The 19,878-nt window shown below is 37.7% G+C and overlaps 2 long non-coding RNA genes across 2 annotated transcripts in view; one reads left to right on the forward strand and one right to left on the reverse strand.

Moving 5' to 3' along the window:
* The window catches only part of LOC309652033, a 1,052,931-nt gene extending 1,043,965 nt beyond the window's left edge, over positions 1-8,966 (forward strand). The window contains exon 3 of the long non-coding RNA XR_014258521.1: positions 723-8,966. This is a non-coding gene — a long non-coding RNA (uncharacterized lncRNA). The remainder of the gene's footprint in view (positions 1-722) is intronic.
* The window catches only part of LOC309652043, a 605,073-nt gene that overhangs the window by 461,815 nt on the left and 123,380 nt on the right, over positions 1-19,878 (reverse strand). The gene's annotated exons all lie outside the window — the stretch shown is intronic.

Below are 19,878 nucleotides of genomic sequence, written 5' to 3' on the forward strand. Positions count from 1 at the left end.
GCTTGAGAAAGCCAATTGTGTGCATCTTTTTACAACTCTCCTTTCAAAGTTATCACATCAGTAGCTTGAAGTAGGCCATTGGTGGGAGTGTTTTCACCATGGAAATCAGCAAATGTTACATATCATGGCTTTGTTATTCAGAGAGCTGTGTTTTTCAGCACATCACTGGATTCTATAAAGTTGTAAGCTGTTTATCAAACTGTTCACTTAAGATTTATGATATTGAACACATAGTGACTATTTACGAACTCAAACATCTCAATACATTCTAAATTCTTTCCACCCTAGATGGACAAATGATATCTCTGCCCCTCAGTTCTTACGTAGTTCATCTTGGGCCTAACATCAAGTTTGTATTCAAACCAGAATTGTGCTTTGTTCAAGGAAAAGAAGTGTGAGATCATATTTTTAAGTTATTTTTTCTCCTCCATATACATAGCTGCATGTGTACTGGAGTTTCTGACTCTTTCTTGTTGATCAGGGTGTTGACTAAGCTCCCATCTCCTTTCTCCTTCATTTATCTTTATTCTCTTGCTTCATATATTTAAAATAAATAGGTGTTTCATCTCGAATCCTGTACAGCAAACACTCTCTTTGCAACATATTAAATCACTGTAAGGGGTGAATATATGTGTGTGTGTGTGTGTGTGTGTGTGTGTGTGTGTGTGTGTGTGTGTTCTTAATTGCACAAAGCAGGATGATTAGGAAACATTTAACCAAAGTAGTGTTGCTATTTATATTACCACACTTTGAGCAAGTAACAAGCATAGCTTTGTTTGTTGATTTTTTTTTAAAAAATTGGATCCAGTATTTTCCAAAGAAGAATTAAAGCCTTTTTAAAATAGTGCCTCTAATTGTACTTGAGCCTGGAAAAAGCTCGTATGATTTTACGGCTTTGCTAAAATTATGCTTAAAATTAGTTTGAACAGAGCATTCTCTGCAAGTGAATGCTCTTACTGTTCACTTCAAGTTCAAAATCAGACAGACTGAAACAAGGAGACCTATGGTCCACAAATGAGATGCTTTCAGAAAATATAGATTGAAATGGGCCAAGATGTGTTTTCAGCCTTAATAAAAATAAAAAGCGTTGGAAAAATATTAAGATTGATAATGGTATTATTAATGAATTTCATATTTTTTATTTCAGATGGACAGGCTTAATTTACTCATTGAAGCAGATGACATATAAATTGCTGAATTAGAGATCATTTGCTTCTGTTACATCCTACAGACAATGCATGTTTGAGCCTAATGTCTCTAAGGAAAACTGTTTGAGAATTGGAATTGGTCAACAACGTTACTTTTTGTGACTTTGTATGGGAAAAATCAGTAGGGCCCTTTTGTTACGCAAAGACATGTTTCCTTGACAAAGATTTCTTCTAGTGCTGCAGTAACTATGGACTGGGTATATATCTTAGTGTTTAGGAACGTGTGATTGGGAGTTTATTAGACCTCGGCTTGAATCTATGCTCAGTCACTTTCAAGTTCTATGGCATTATTCAAGTCAATGAAGTTCTCTGAGCCTCTGTTACGGAGATAACAGGGTCATAATGAGGTTTAAATGAGATCACATAGTCCTGGCACATACTAAGTTATCTATAAGTATTTTATAACTTAACTAGTGTTTTAATTAAATCCACTAAGTTATTAACTCTTTCCACACTAGTATAGTGGCTTATTTAGCTTTTCCTCAGTGCCCAGAACAGGGTCTGAGACATTTTAAATGCTCAATAAATGTCATGTGCTCATGTGCCGTAGACTGTGGTTCATTTAGGTTTTGAAATGACTTTATATTATGGAGAATTTCAAACATATAAAACTGTAAAGAGAATAGTATAGTGACCTTCCATGTACCCATCACGCAGCTTCACCAATTCTCGACTCACAGTCAGTTTTGTTTCACCTGTACTCCTCCCCTTCCCATCTTTCTTGAAGCAAATTGAGTTCATTTTTAATCCTCTCTGCCATGGGCTCCACTGCCCTTCCTCTGCTGGCATGCTCAGGAGATACAAAGACATTTGAAAAAGGCATATAAACAAAACAAAATAGTGAAGTGATATCTACTGCCATGATCACGGAAAGCGTTTCCAAAGCTTAAGAGAAAACATGGATTTTCTGTTGCTGTTTTTGTCCCTTAGGGTAGATATCCGAGGCTCAATCAGGAAACAAGGGACAGCTGGTTAAAGTTTCAAGTCTTTCTGAAAATGACACATACAGTACAGTGATCAGTTTTTCTCTCTTGGATTGAAAGGAACTAGCTGCTTTCCTTGTACGTGCACATAGAGAATATGGAATTTACCCAGCAGTCGAAGAGCTAAATTAATTTATAGGTATTTATAGCAGATGAAGTAGCTATTCACCATACAGCTGTGAGCTGAGAGAAAGGTTAAGGATGTTCTAGTTGGTACCAGTCATTTAATATAAAAGCAATAAAAACGTCTCAAATTATTCCTGATGATTATTACCCACCAAGTTCCCTCTTTCTCATGAAATTCATGTTGCTGTTGTTTATTAGGCTTCATTTCTTTTAGCGCCAGTGAATAGATTCCATTAGTTGTATGTAAGAAAGGTGGGACACAGTAGAAGTCCCAGTAGCAATATTATCCTAATCACATGCAATATTCTGATGGCTCCATATTTCCTTGCAGAGAGGCAGGTGGTAATGGCAGTAGCGACTGTGTAATGGTTTATGGAGAAGTTTGACATTATTTATTGATGTAATAGCATATTTCCTTAAAGGTTATTTGAACTTGCCTTGTGTGATACAAGGAAAAGGCAGAGTAATTTTTGTTGTGGCAGGATTCATTGACTTGGGGTAGCACTATCGATTTCATGTGGATCTGAGATTATTACAAATAGAAACCTTGCAAGCATATCTTGGTTGTGTTGGCAGGCTGTCTAACATGCCAACAGGCATCTCCAAGCAACACAGAAAACAAGCTTACTTTATAACTTTAGCAAGATGTTAAAGTGCCTACCTAGTCTTCATTCTTTTACACATTGATATCCATATTAATATTCATTTTATCATTCAATTATTTCTCTAATAAATAGTTATTGCTGATTTATGCTGTACTTAGTCTTGTAGTAGGCTGTGGGAATGTGCGTGAATCAACTGCGGTTCCTACCCTTAAGGATCACACAGTCTAGTCGAGGAGGCAGGTATCTATACAGAAAACAGTCATAGTTTGACAAATAGAGGACCAAACGAACCTTACTTTGAGCTAATTTGGAAATAATCGTATGGTGTCTAATTATTAGTAGAACATTTAATATCCACATAGACTGATTTTGAGAAGAATTGTGTCATAGAATTAAAAAAATTAAAGGAGATATTGTTCATTAATACTTGACATTTAACAAAGCATTTTCAAATTGGAGCCTCATGGTAAGCCTATAAAATAAATCTTAGTATATTTTGATCTCTGTTTTTCTGCTGTCTTTTCCAAAAAACAAACAACAACAACAACAACAAAAACCTCCTTCAGTTATCTACACCCACTGATTTCCACTTCACTTTTTTTCTTTATATCATTTCAGTCAGGATTTTACCAACACTACTCTGCAAAATATGCTGTTATCATGCCACCAACAGCCTCTCTGTCATCCAATCCAATGTTCAATTCTTAGTCTTCATCTCACTTTCTCCTCCTTGTTACACTTTCTTTATTTAGCTCTCAGGACCCATTCTCGCTGTCCTCTTCCTACCACACTGGCGGTGACTTCTGTCTCCTTTGCTGGATTCTCATCTTCTCCCCAACCTCTGAATATTGGGGGGGCCAAGGCTCAGTCATCAGATTCTTTTTCTTTTTTATTCACATTTGATACCTACATGACCTAATCCAGTTCCATTACTTTAAGTGTCATGTATATGCTGCTGACAACTCCCTGATATATATCTTCAATACAGACCTCTTCACTGAAATCCCAATTCATATATTTAACTGCTACTTGATACTCCATTTAAATTTCTAATAGACACTTCAAAACTAACATGTATAAGGCAGATATCTTAATTTCCAGTCCCCCCAAGGTGTGCAATAACCTTAGTGACCCTCATCTTCATAACTGGCAGTTTTATTCTTTTACTTGCTCTAGTCAATAACTACAGTTATATTTGACTCTTCACATTCACATAAAATTCATATTTCATCAATTAGCTGTTAGTTTGGCTCTTCATTCAACTAACGTATTTATTGAGTGCTTACTAAGTGCCAGGCACTGTTTGACTTACTGGGGATAAGGCAGTACCAAAAAGGACAAATTTCTCAGCTCTTATGGAGCTCACATTCTAGTGGGTAGCTTATATTTGAGTGTCTCTACCTTCAAAATACATTCAGAAACTGACTGTATATATTCTCACCACTTCCACCACTATGTCCCTAGTGTGAATCACCATCACCTCTTACTGTAACGACTCTCTAACTGGTCTCCCTGCTTCTGCCCTTGACCTTCTACCATCTATTCTCAACAGAGCAGTCAGAGTGATCCTATAAAAACATGAGTCAGATAATTTCATTTCTACGCTCAAAATCAAGAATGTTCTTCCTCCACATGGTCACATGGCTCACCCCCTCACTTCCTTTTGTTTCTGCTCAAATGCCATCTAACTGGAGATGTCTACCTAGATCACACTATAAAAGTAGCACATGGATGTATATATACACATGCACACACAGACACCAGTTACTCACTGTCCCTTTAACTTGATTTAGTTTATCTTCTGAGAACATATCACAGAGCAGTTTGTTTAGTTGTTAATGTTTTTCTTCCCTTCCTGGAATGTAAACTTCATGAAAGCAGGGACCTTTTCTGTTTCGTTTAATCAAGTGTCTACCCCCAAGGAGAAATCCATCTAGTGGAAGAGCTAGTCATATATTTTGTAACACAGGACAGAATGGAATTATAGAAGCAGGAATTCTTTATTCTCACAAAGAGGCTCAAGGAAAACTGTCACTCACTCACTAGGAGGCACCTTGACTTTGAAGGATACTAATCATTTTTTTCTTTTTTTTAAATTAATTTTTATTGGAGTATAGTTGCTTTACAAGGTTGTGTTAGTTTCTGCTGTACAGCAAATTGAATCAGTTATACGTATACATATACCCACTCTTTTATAGATTTCCTTCCCATTTAGGTAATTTCCTTCCCATTTAGGTCACCACAGAGCATTGAGTAGAGTTCCCTGTGCTATACAGTACGTTCTCATTAGTTATCTATTTTATACATAGTAGTGTGTATATGTCAATCCCAATCTCCCAGTTCATCCCACCCCACCTTCCCCCCTTGGTATCCATACGTTTGTTCTCTACATCTGTGTCTCTATTTCTGCTTTGCAAATAACTTCATCTGTACCATTTTTCTAGATTCCACATATAAGCAATATTATACGATATTTGTTTTTCTCTTTCTGACTTACTTCACTCTGTATGACAGTCTCTGTCATACATCCGAATACTAATCATTTTGATAGCTAGAGAATGATGGCAGAATCATCCCAGGTCAAAGAAAAAACAATAGGGGAAGAGAGTACAAGAATTCATTAACACATCGTGCATTCAGGGTTGGTGGACTGGAGAGCCATAAATAAATATGGAAGAACTTAGGGAAAACAATGCTGAAAGTATAGATGAGGTGATAGTAAGGAGGGCCCTGTGTGACTTTTTAAAAGCTTGGACACTATTTTGTAGGCAATGAGAATCTATTATTGGGTTTTACAGGAAGGGGATAGGCATAATTTCATTTGTATAATAGGAAGATTAATCTAACAATAAGGCCGAAGCTGAATTAGAGAAGCAAGATGCATGTTATGAGCCTTTGAAATAGTCTAGATGGAAAAAATGAGGATCTCAATTCCTCTGCTCACTGGCTGTGCGACCTTTGCTTTCCGGTCCTTCCTAACTCAGATGGTCTATATTTTCTTATATTAGCAGTGGGAGATGTGCGTTCAGCTTTGTGCTTGCCTCTTTCTGACCAGGCATGGTATACTCCTGTTTTGCAATATTGGGTGGAAAGGAGGGAGAGGGGAGAAAGATATATTTGGCTTAGAAGAAAGTATATGTAATGGAATAATTTAAAAATACGTATGTCAGTATCAAGTACAAATCTAAAACAGAGGAATGGTTAGGTAAATTATAATCACTCCATTTATGGAATTTTATGCAACCACTAGAAGAAAGTTTACAAAGAATTATTATAGATGTAAAACATCAATTCATTCAACCATTCATTCAACAAATACATATTTAGATGCTATTACGTGTCTGGCACTATTATAGATGCTGGAGATGTACTAATGATTAAAACAAAGTCTCTGCATTCAAGGGACTCACTTCCTAGGGGTAGAAAGCTTATGCTATGACTATCTGTGAGAATACAGAATGCAAATTTGCAAATGCACTTTCTAAGATAGACTAAGATAGATATAGACTGTGTATAGGAGAAACTCTGAAATTGTACTAAAATGTTTAAAATAATAAATAGTTTCTGAATATCAGAATTATAAATGATTTATTTTCTTATTTAAACATTTCTGAATTTTCAACAAATGCTGTTTTCATAGACAGTGCATTCGTTTTCTATGGTTGTGTAACAAATTGCCCCCAAATCAGTGGCTTAAATATATACATTTATTATATCACAATTTGTGAGGATCAGGAGATCAGGTCTGGCATAGCTAGCTCTTCTGCTCAGGGTCTCCCAAGGTTGAAATCAATGTGTCAGGCGGACTGCATTCTTATCTAGGGGCTCAAACAGGGAAGAATCTGTTTCCAAGGTCACTTACATTGTTGGAAGAATTAATTTCCTTACATCTGTAGTACAGTGTCCTGGCTTCTTATGGACTCTTGGCTGAAGGCCCCTTAACAATTAGAGACCACTTTCAGCTCCTAGCGGCTGCTCGCAGTTTTTAGAAGTTGTCCACTGTTCTTTGCTGCATGGGATCTCCGAAACTGGTCACTTAACTACAGCAAACCAGCAAGCGGGAGTCTCTATGGCAAATCTTACACAATGAAACAATCACGGGAGGGACAATCTATCACATTTCCCATATTCTATTGCTTAGCAGCAAGTGACAGGTCTTGCCCACGCTCAGGGGAAGGAATTACACCAGGATGAGTGATTATGAGTGGCCATTTTATGTTTTCTGCCACAATCAGAAATACTAAATATTTAAGAAAATTGGATGGTGATTACAAAATGTTTTGTTATTTAGCTTTTTCTATATTTGCTTAGGTAATCAATAATTCCAAGCCTCAAGGATTTAAAAAAGAATTATTTCTCCTTCTCTTTACATGTTGGGTACAGATTAAGCTGACTGTTTCATATCTTCCTTCATTCCAGGATTCAGGGTGCAAGAAGCAGGAACCATCTGAGACATGCCATTCTCTTGCCAAAAGGAAAGACAAGAGAGCTGGCAGAAGCTCGAGATGCCTGTTAAAGCTTCTGCTCTGAAGTGGCACACATCATCTTGGCTCACATTTCACTGGCCAAAGCAAGTTTTATGATCAAGTCTGGTGGCAAGGGGATTGGAAAGTACACTTCTGCCATCGGTGGACACTGCAAGTCATGTGGCAAAAGGTAGGGTGTATAATTGGAAATATCAAATCTATCTACTATCTACCACTGTTTAATGAAGGTTATCATTGAAGGAATAAAATTAGAATTATAATTTTCCAATAATACAGTAAAATCTTACACAAAAAAGTAGTCCAACATATAAAATCAATTGCTTGATTCAAAAAGTTGAAAATATATTGAGGTATTATTTCATTAAGTAAGAATAGCCAGTTTCCCTTTTTCATGAGTAAAACTTGATGCCTCCCTTGATGCCTTAGTTTGTTCTAATGTTACTTTGGGGTATAAATATTGAAATATTAACTTTATAATAAAGTTTGCAACAATATTCTATTTAATCTCTAAGAACGATATCACACACTATTTATTGATTTTCAAAAGAAGAAAAGAAATAAAAAGAAACAGGTGCCTACCCACTGGGTGCCAATTGAATAAGCAGTAGGGGGTTTATTGTGTCAGAGACGTCATCTAAATAGACTTGGAGAAACACTTTACAGATGCCCCACTGTGTTTTAGTCCAATCAAATAAGATATTGCTGAGCTTTCCTCATGTGCCCAGGTGTGTGCTTAGTCTGTGATATAGGAAGGGGTAGGGGAAGAAGAAATGAGTATTGGAGGATAAAGTTCCTGCTTATGAATCACAGATGGCCTTGTGGTAGAAAGAGAGGAATTAGCAAGGTAGTTTCCCTAAGGATTTGGATGTTATAAATAGCAGCCAGCCATTGGGGTGACACAACAGACTCCTGTTTTAGACGAGAGGTTCTTCAACTTTAATGTATGGATAAATCACCTGAGATCTTGCTCAAATGCAGATTTGATTCAGTAGAACTGGGATAGGGCCTGCAACTCTGCATTTTTAACAAGCTTTCAGATCATACCAATGTTGCTGCTCCAAAGATGAGACTTTGGGGACTTCCCTGGTCGTGCAGTAGATAAGAATCCGCCTGCCATTGCAGGGGGCACGGACTCGATCCCTGTCCGGGAAGATCCCACATGCTGCGGAGCAACTAAGCCCGTGTGCCACAACTACTGAGCCCACGTGCCACAACTACTGAAGCCCACACACCTAGAGCCTGTGCTCCTCAACAAGAGAAGCCACCGCAATGAGAAGCCCGTGCACCACAATGAAGAGTAGCCCCGGCTCACCGCAACTAGAGAAAGCCCGCCTGCAGCAACGAAGACCCAACACAGCCAAAAGTAAATAAACAAATTAAAAAACAACAACAACAACAACAACAAAGATGAGACTTTGGGAAATTTTTAGATAGACCCTTGTCCCCTGCTTGCTAGGAGAATGGATTACAGGGAAAGGAGAATAAAGGCATCTATAAACCCAAATTCACTCTCTTTCATCTTTTAAGTGGCCTTTGTAACTTGTGATCATTACTTATCCATTTAAATGCTTTTTCAAAATGGAAAGCATTTAAATGTTGCTATCAACTAATCCCTAAGTAAGTCTTTACTAAAGTGTGATTTAGGCTCTGGCTAAGTACTAAATCAGAAGATTAGAAATCTGCAAACACCACGATTTTGCAAGTCTTCTGTTCTAAAATGGGCAAGAAAAGAGACGTTGGAAACTACCAAAAAAACCATGTTGAAATGGAAGCAAGGTCAATCAGTCGTGACCTGAAAGGGGCAGAGCTTTGTACTGAAATGGAAAAAGCTGCTGGGGAGTGAGGCAAAGAGATATTGGCAAGGAGGTGGATGAATAAAGGAGATGGCCACAAAGAATCCAAATGTATTCTGATCTAAAAATCAAACACATTGCAATTCTATATATTTCTTTCAGTCCTTAGGAATATTCATTAATATTTGTATTCTTTATTATTGTCCTTGCAAATAATAGTACTCTGAGATGAAGACTGACTTCCTGAAATGTGCTGACTTTTAGAATTGTTCTCTAACACAGCAGTCTCCAACCTTTTTGGCACCAGGGACCGGTTTGGTGGAAGACAATTTTTCCACAGATGCGGGGGGAGAGAGAATGGTTCAGGCGGTAATGCGAGCGATGGGGAGCTGCAGATGAAGCTTCCCTTGTTTGCCTGCCGCTCACCTCCTGCTGTGCGGCCCGGTTCCTAACAGGCCGCGGACCATCACCAGTCCGCAGCCCGGGGGTTGGGGACCCCTGCTCTAACAAATATTCAAAGTCAGATAGAACATCTTGGTGATCATCTAATGATATCTTTATTTTATAGATGAGGAAACTGAGGCACATTGGAGAAGCTGGGACCCAGTCATCTGATCCCTTGTTCAGTGCACATGGCCCAACACTAATAGAAATGTATAACACTTGACCCTAAGGTCACGGGGGTGCTTAGTTTAACTTGTCTATAGAAGTTATAATATTTATAAAATACATTAAATATTCACATGAGGTATTTTATTTAAATGCATATTTGTCAGCACTGAAAATGAAAAAAGTAAGCTGTGACAAGCTGATGTGAAAGTTATTTTAATATATTCAGTTTGACATATTTCCATAAAAGCAAGCTGTTACTGCAGATTTATTGCTCATGTCTCAATGTTGTGTGTCACTGAAATCTGCAGTTTCGAACTCAAGAATAGGAAGGAAGCTAATCATCATTAGGTAATGATAATGCAGATCTACTTGGAAATTTTCTTCAGGGACAGGAGGAGAGGGTGGAGATGAGTGTGTACTAATTCAAAAAAAGCATGTGCCTGTGTGTCCAATGACGTATTATTGCTTGCTTGCCAAAGGCGCCAAAGTAGTTCTCCTTAGAGCTAAATTGAAAACAGTGTATATGTATTCGCAATGCTAATGTTCAGAGCTCATAACTTTTTAACTGTGTGCCAAAGGAAGTCTTTAGTGAATTTTTATCCATGATTATGTGTCTGTGTGTATACACTTTTTGCTTTGCTTTGCTTTTTAAAATAAAATAGGGAGTGTAATCCATCAGGTTTGCTATAGAATCTGTACCTAAGGAAAATTATTCTTTCTGGGCATTTATAATGCTGGCTCTGATTTTGAATAATCAGATTTTTATAAAGTGAGATAGTTGCTTGAGATAATTTTTTGGTTAGTTCAGATCAGTTAAAAATAGTGTTTGAAAGCAAAAAAAAAAAAAAAAAAAGTAAGACAGATCAAAATTCCTATGAGGACTTGTCTACATTGATTAAAATCATAACTTATTATGATTGTTGCATAACTTATTACATACTTGTTTTTAAGTTGCATAACTTATTACATACTTGTTTTTAAGCAGGGACTGGTTTTGGAATCCTGGGTACCACCATGCTGGTTTGTTTGGTTTTTTTTTAATTTAATTAATTAATTAATTTATTTATTTATGGCTGTGTTGGGTCTTCGTTTCTGTGCGAGGGCTTTCTCCAGTTGTGGCAAGCGGGGGCCACTCTTCATCGCGGTGCGCGGGCCTCTCACCATCGCGGCCTCTCTTGTTGAGGAGCACAGGCTCCAGACGCGCAGGCTCAGTAATTGTGGCTCACGGGCCTAGTTGCTCCGCGGCATGTGGGATCTTCCCAGACCAGGGCTCGAACCCGTGTCCCCTGCATTGGCAGGCAGATTCTCAACCACTGCGCCACCAGGGAAGCCCCACCATGCTGTTTTGAAGGTTGGTCAGACTATCAAAGTTCTCAACTCGGTATCCTCTGCTGAAGTGTCAAGGATTGTTTATGGGATCTGTGAGCGAACTCTACTGGGGACAGTTTAGGTCGGGGGTTCTCAGTGGAGGAGGGAGTACTTTGACAAATACTTGAGAACTTATTTTTTGGTTTTCTTCAATGATGTTGGGGTGTGCTACTAGCCTTTTAGAGGACAGTAGCCACAAGAAAATGTTGACTTCAAATATCCTACTGCACCTTATAATTTCCTCCTAATTATCTCAATCTAGAAGCTAACTCAATTTTACTGATAAACATTAAGTATTTTTGCATGGATTTACTATACCTGTGCTGAAATTTCTAGGGATGCAACTACGGTGTAAAGCAAGGGAAGATAATACATTGCTAAGAGTTTTGTGTACTATTTAAGAAAATGATGTTCCTGATAACAGTACTGCTCATGGTATTGAATTACACAGTCCAGTACAACTGCATTAGTCTGCATTTTAAGCTATCATTTTGTCAGCGATTCTAGATGTAGGTGCAAGCTTATAACTATTTCATCTTCATGATTTTCTCTACTGTAGTTGTGTATGAGCACACATATGAAAGTATACATATGTGTTTAAAAATACTTTATTTTTCTTTTATCTTACAGTTAGAGTAATATGTTAACATTTATGAACTCATTTATACATTCAACCAGTATTTGTTGAGTAGCCACTTCATGCCAGACATTGCCCTACACACTGGGATATACAATTAAAGCCAACAGAAATCCTTGCCCTTGTTCTAGTAAGGAGACATCTATCATAGAGAGTAAGTGTAAAGAATGAGTAATATATATAATATGTTAGAAGGTGATTAGTGCTATGGAAAAAAAGAAATAAGCAGAGTGAGAGTGACAAGGAATGCCAAGCTTGGGGAGAGTGCAAACACTGCAATCTTAAATAAGTGGGTCCTGGCTGGCTTCATTGAGAAGGTGACATTCATACAAAGGTTTGAAGGAGGCTGAGGGAGTGACTCATGCAGATAGTTTAAAACAGATATGTTCCCAGTAGGTGCTATCTTTCTGCTATTCTTTACCTTAAGTGTCCTTTTCTCTCTTCTTCTGTCATCCTTGGTAGTTTCCTTTCCATTTCTCTCTCTTCTTTGGTTTTCCATTTTTCTTTCAGGCCTTACACTGGCTACTAGGCGTCATCTTAGGCAGTGCCTGTATCCCTTTGGATTGAAGAAGTTACTGACCTCCTGCTTAAAATAGCTTTACATCAATTAAAGCTGCAGATTATTTTGAAAACATAGATCTTTCTTGTGTGATCATATGAACTCTTAGGCTGTAAGTTATGTAAGGGTGAAATCAGTTTTGTGTCAAAGACTGAAGTAAGCCACCCTCAGTGTCATTCCCCTGTTACTCCCTCAGTGTCTGCTTAGTCCTTTGCTCATAGAACATCCTCAAGAGGCTTTTGGTGAGTTACTTTCAACTTCACCCATTGATTTGAAAAATAACTTCCTTATTATACTTAGTAGATGATGCAATCATGTTTATACTTCCAATATTTCTTATACACCACCCAGAAAACATAGCTATATAGAAGTAAGCTTATTGCCTCCCCAGTTTATTTTGTTGTTAAGCAGCTTTGTTCAGAATCCTATCTCCTAGGCTCCAAAGAGTGAAACGAAGGAAAAACCTTGCAGTTAAAGTCAAGAGGTTTATATTTCAGATGTACGAAAGGAGTCACAAAGTAATCAGTGAAAACACATAACCAAGATTAGTATTTTCAATATCAGAGGAATTTTGTTGGCTGGCTACACACACAAAATTTAAAGAGCTTGTGTCAGGTTTTTGGCAGTAAAGATTGTATGCTACACGTAAGAAACTGTATTCCAAAGAGATCCTATCGTAGTTTGCTTCAGTTTGTGAGTGTACAACCAAAAATAGCACTCCTCATTTTTTTCCAAAAGATGTTTCCTTCAAATCAATAAAACCCAAAGAAAAAGAATAGAATGTTGAATAGTTTATAATAAACCTGAAGCTGTCTGTCCAGTCATCCTCCTTTGTCAATTAATGGGAGGCGTTTTGTAGGAACAGAAACAGTTGCCTCTTACCCATGACAGTTTTATGTATGGCTGACAAGCAAATATCAAGACCACCGTCAGAACCAGGGTAACTAGTTAAAATCTAGGTCATCCTTTTGAGAGACATAGATGTGGTACTGAACCAAACCAATTTAGGAGAAAACAATAAAGCTGATATGCTGTGAGTATGGAAACAGGTGGACAAAAGGTAAGACTTACAGGATGTTTAAATCGGGGTGCTGGTACCCATGGTGGCATTTAATGAGGCCCTCGTGGCATTGGAGTGTTGGCTTGCAATGCTGTGCTCCCTGCTATTGAAGGGGCTGATCACTGGCACTAGTGGTTTCAATGCCTCATTTCTTCATTAACCATTTGGGTGACCTTAAGTAATTTATTTAAATTATTTGAGTCTCAGTTTCTTTATCTGTAAAATGGGAATCATGATTTATCCAGAGCACAAATCAGGAGTTTTTGAGAAGACTGGATGAGATGATACCAGGAGGTACTTTAAAAGATTTGAGTTGCTTCAGAATTAAGAAGCATTTTTATATGAGGTTATTAGTCCTTGAACATAGGACAGGTAGAACAGTGTTTGTACTGGGTACATTTATTGTCTTGGAGATATCTTTGCTATGACTTAGTTATGAGTTGTCAACATGTATGTACATAACACTGAACTTATTGTACTCTTTCCCAAGTACGTCTACAATGGGTTTTCATGGAATACTGTCTTTGCCACCATTTATTCCTTCCTCTGTCATAACTACTGAAATACCCAAAATGTGACACAGGAATTGTTGCCAGATTTTTGCTGACATGCTTTGCACAAGCTTATCAGAATAGATGTTTATTTGACAGTAAATAACGTGAAAAAAACCTTAATATTCAGATGGAATTTGACATATCTGCCCCAGGACCCCAACATTCCAGTCAATGGCAGTCAAAATGGCAGCTATACAAGTCAGTGCCTTGGGTCATTTCTTCAGGTTCCTCAGTTGTCAGATTTAATCCCCATCCTTCCAGGATGTCTCTGGCTCTGCTCTCAGGGTCTATCTTCAACTTGGTGCTTGGTACTCTGGCATATCATAAGTGCTGTTCACATCTCAGTCTTACATGGGAGAGAAAAAGAGAGTCACTGCTTCCATTCTTCTTACCACTGCATATTACTGTCTTTCCCATCACTCTACTACTTTTCATTAGATGGTCTGATAGGTACTTCTGGCCTTCCTTGGCAGTGTATGTTCCCAATGAATATTCCAACTCCACATAGCCTCTATTTACTCAAAACCCAACTCGTTTAATAACTAATCATGAATATGCTTAATTTTGACCACTTATCTTGGTGTTATATGTAATTCCACTTACAGTCGCGTGCATATATAAGCTGTGAGAATGGGTCCTAATCCAGATAATTTTCCATCAATTATTGAGGCCATCTTTAGAATATGAAGCTATCTCAAATCCAGCAAAGAACATATTTTTGCCTATGGGGCCTGTTACAATTAACCTTCCTCTGCCATTCAAATGAGGGGAGATACAGCTATCCTTTAAATGGACCAGATATTCTGAAGTGGCAATAAAGGTTCTAGCTAAACAGAGTGATTTAGCTGACAAAAGAAAGTTGAGTGTCTCCACTGCCAACTCAATTAAAAGATGCTAAGTTTCTATTTGAGAAGAGTTTGTGAGCTGCACAAAAGAATGATTGCGATGCTATGACAAGTCAAAAGACACTTTTGGCCAGACTTAGATGTGCACCGTACGCAGACATATGCTTGACTGGGTTAGACTGGAAAAACCTCAAATGGTAGGTCATAAAACTGACACGGTGAGACTTCAAAGCTTTTCCTGAACTCATGACTGTGCTCAAAACAGAGAGAAGCTTCCCTATTCTCTGAAATGCTTTTATTACCCACCTCAGTCAACATGTCACGTGCTGGATGCTGTGCATTTTGCAAAGCTTAAGCATGGCAAATAGTTTTGAGGTTGAAATGAAGGCTCTCAGGCTGGCCACTTTGATCTGAGCCTCACCAAAATAGATGGTACGAGCTTAGGCTTGGTGAATCGTTGACAACTATTGATTATCCATTTGAGAGGAGCACAAGTAGTGCAATTTGTCAAGCCATGTGTAATCTAAAGTGGAAATCATAAATGGGAAATGGGGGAAAATAGGTAGCTAAAGTGAGCCTGTCTCCTGTGATTTTTTTTAACTTTATGTAAGTCTAGAAAACATAGGCATTAAGAGGGAAACAACATTGTCATCAGTTCCCCTTGCCAGTTGCCATTACATTGAATGGTGGCTGACTTAGGCAATTTCAGATGTAGTTTATGTCTGTGTTTACCTAGATCCAGGGTCTGTGCAGTATCTATGCCCATTGTGCTTGAGTGCTGCCTTTATTTTGCTAATGCGGACAAGAAGACAGTACACCTGTTATTCATCTTACTATTTAGATATTTTTGAACAAGTTAATAACACAGTCATCACATATGAGGATATATAACTGTATTTTCTATTGATATAGATTTATCAATGGTTAGAAAAATAATTAGCAACTTGTTACAAAATAGAAGTGCAGTATGCACTTCTATTAATAATACGGGCATGTACGTCATTTCTTTACATCATCAAAAGAATTTGGGATTCAAGTGCAGACATCCAAACATCATCTCCTGGAATGCATTCATACCATAAGCAATTGACAAAATACAAATGGCTTGTGTTTCGAATATTCATTTGTGATCATCACAGCTAACCTTTGAACAGCACTTTAGAAAATGCATTTGCTGAGCACTTTAGAAAGCAGTGGCACACTTGTCACCTTATTGTCCTCTCACTGTACCTCTCTGAGGGATGAATGGTGGATATTATACCCATTGTAAAAGGACTATGCGTATACGAAGTCCTGCATTATTTTTCCACCCCATACTATTTCTGTGAATTCATATACAAAAGAATCAGTATCATAAATTGTGATTGAAAACCCAAGATTATAAAAATTTAGAATCCTAAATTTTTGACAAATTACACATGTATTGACATGGAAAGTGTTTAAAACTGCCTAACACTTTAGCTACACTATTACTGACTCTTCCGTGGCGTTGATGAATGAAACATGTCATTGCATTCCCAAAATAGCCATACCATAGTGAATAGTTTTGAGTCACAATTCTGACCATGGGCAACGTGAGCAATACCCCGCTGTGGGTTGGGATTTCAGCCTCCAAAATGTCAGCCGCCATCCTGGATAATTTTACCAACCCTATTCATCTCATGTTTCTGGAAGTGGCTGGATCTCTCCTCTTCCATGACCGCATCCTCTCTCCCTCTGCTCCATCGCTTACCAGGCTCTGACAGAGCAGTTCTTTTCCCTTTTCCTTTCATGTCTACAGGTGGGAAGGGCTTCTCACTTTTGCTAGTCCCTGAGTACTTCCACATTCATTGTTGCTTCCCTTAACCCTGCGCTCAGCTCTGAATAGTCCTTAAGTAAATTATCTTTGAATCACAGCTGAGTCTGCCTTTATGTTTCTTACTGATACCCTGACTAATGGTGTTCTGGTCCATTTATTTAAGCTTCTTTTATATCCCATGGTAAAGTTCTATGTTTTTTATATAAAAGATTGCATTCGATTAAATTTTGTGTATTTTATAATGATGTTTTAATTAATGGAATATTTTCTTTTTATTTTCTAACTGGTTATATTGATATATAGTCCTGAATAGATGTAATGACATTGAGAAATGCTCACAATGTAATGCAAAGCCAGAATAAAAGAGAATTACAAGCTATATAAACATATATAATATAAAATACCATCCCAAGGAAAAACTCACCAACATTTTTAAAAGTAGGTTTTAATAATTAGATTTGGGATGGTTTTTAAATAGAAATATCCATTATTTAAAAATTGACCACTGAAAACAGCTGCAACTCAAATTGTAGAAAAATATGCAGGGCACATAATGACCTGTATGTGGAAAATTGTTAAGTTGGAACTTCTACTTTCCTGGCTATACCCAACCACTAAAGTCTTGACACTGAATCAAGTGGGAGCTGGAAGGGAAAATACCTTGCCATCCTACATTTCTTGTCAGTTCTTCCCCCTGGCTAAACCCAATCAGAAGCCAGAGGGTAAGGCTGCCTGATTCATAAGTCTCCTGGCAGAAAGCAGTGTAGAAATGGGTAGAGCATGGGGTGGGAGGTAGCACAAACAAGGGTGAAACAAGAGAGATTTAATAATCAATTATTTTAAAGATGTCAATTCGCTACCAATTTAGATATTTAACACTATCATAAAGTCCCAATGGGAAAAAAAAATTGGGAGGAGGGGGAGGGAAGAACTTAACAAAAATGTTTCCAAAGTTTACTACTAAGAAATGGGAATATTCAAGAAAATACTGAGGGAACAAAAAACCAACAGTAATGAGAGGGGAATTTTCCCTCCTACACAACAAAAGACGTTATAGAGTAGGCTTGTTCTAATGGCTAATGAAACAATAGAAAATTCATTTACATTTCCTCCTTTATTCAGTTAATAATAATGAATGTTTATCCTTTATCAGGCACAGAGACAAGTGCTGAGCATGCAGTTGGGAACAAAAAGGTCAGGGTACCTGCCCTCATGGTGTATTCAGTCTTACAATTCAGGAAAATATTAACCCAAGAGAAGAAATGCAAACTGAAGAAACACTTTGAAGCTGACAGAGATTACAGAGAATAATAAATCCCAGAAACGGAGGGTCCAGGAAAACATGTTCCGACCTGGATCTTTACATGCTGGCTGCAGAACAAATTCTCATTGCATAATATAAACTTTATTTAAAACATGCATCTCCTTTGGCCCAAGGAATACTCTTCTGGTAATATCAGTGTATCTATCAGTCAGGGTACATTGAAGAAAACAGAGCCAGGGGATTCATTACAAAGGTATTGGATAGCTGAAAAGCTGAAAAGACAAATGGGAATGTGAGAAAATCTAAGGATTTGCAACAACAAGAAGCTGCTACCAGCCCTGGGGCTGGAGGGACACAGAGCAGAGGTGGTGTTGGTACAGCTCAGGCTACTGATGGGAACTGCAGTCTTAAAGGTAGAGATAGTGCAGGTGGAGCTGGAAAAATCGAGATGAACCACTGCCAGAGAGACCACCTGAAGCAGGCAGAGAGAGCAAGAAATGCCCTGACTTCTCCCCTCTTTCTACATTCCACGTTCCTCTAGTATCACCCATTAGCTAAACCCAACTGGAAGCTAGTTGGCAAGGGAGCCTTGAAAACACAGTTTTCCGGGATTAGCCGCCTCCTCATACCCCCACCTCCCCACCCTGTGCCGTGTACCGTACAGAACTGGTCAGGGGGAGGGTGAGAAGTGGATACCAGGGCAAACTAATAAGTGACTAGCAGTACCCCTTATGGAAGTAATTGAAGAACACTGCTAACATGGAGAATTAGAAAAATTTTAGCTTTTTTTAATAATGAGGATCAAATGTTGTTATAAAATAATATTTTAGCTTATTTTAAATGGCTAGAAAAGCATATATACTAGAAAGAATATACGTATATTTAATGTTATATAATAATATTTAGGTATCATCATCATCATTACCATCATCATCAAGAGTGGAAAAAATGAGGAAATTAGGATGGATAGTCACCAGATTAACACAAGCTGTTGCTAGGTGGGATTACGTGTGACTTTCATTTTCTTCTATGCGCTTTTATATATATCCTCCAAATGATTTTCAAAAGAATATGTAGTAACTTTATTATGAGGTAAAGTAACTCTTGTTTTATCTTAACAATTTATTAGCTTTATATTATTCATTTGTATGTATATTTAATTATTTAATTGCTCACTTTTTGTTGGACCTTTCAGCTGATTCCAACACTTTGCTGTTATAAACAATATTCTTTCACAAAGAGAGGTTAAAGTTACCTGAAGGTTTGTAGGTAAATTTCTGTCCCCAGCATCTTCCCAATTAAAGGGATCCTTGTAGAATTTGTGAGCTGAGTTGCCTTCTTATATGACAACACAATCTCAGACAGTAATTCTCAACTATGACCATATATATTTGAATCACCTGGGCAGCTTTTTAAAAGTACCAGTGCTGAGGACACACTGCAGACCAATTGAATTAGAATCTCTAGGAATTGAATCCGGGAATCAGTATATTTTAAAAGTTACCTAGAGTACTTCAATATGCAGTTAGGATGAGAACCCCTGCTTCAGGCTTCAACTAGAACAGAACTGAATGTCTTCTAAACTGCAGGGAAATAGTTGTGCTGAAAGGAATTTCATGCCCCAAAAACAGATGTCTCTAGCCAAGTTAAGTAGAAGACATCCACTGATGCAATGACAATTATCTATTCCTAAAGCAGAACAGGGATTTGAGGAAGTACCTACATGTATCAGGGTAGGTTAAAGATAAATGTTTTTAAATAATTATGGAAGGCCCAAAATGACCCACGTACCAGGAAAATCCTGAATTATAAGTGATTACGTACTGATTTAATAAGATTGCCTCTCCTTTTACTAAAAAAAACAAAAACAAAAATGAACAAACCACAAACGGTTCATGGTTTTCAGTCCAAAGAGCTTATTTGAGTAAAAGCCAACCTGTTTTTCAGGTTTCCCAGAGCTTACTTCATTAGTAATTAAC

This window comes from Balaenoptera physalus (genome assembly GCF_965194825.1).
Source record: "Balaenoptera physalus genome assembly, chromosome: X".
Taxonomy (NCBI): Eukaryota; Metazoa; Chordata; class Mammalia; order Artiodactyla; family Balaenopteridae; genus Balaenoptera; species Balaenoptera physalus.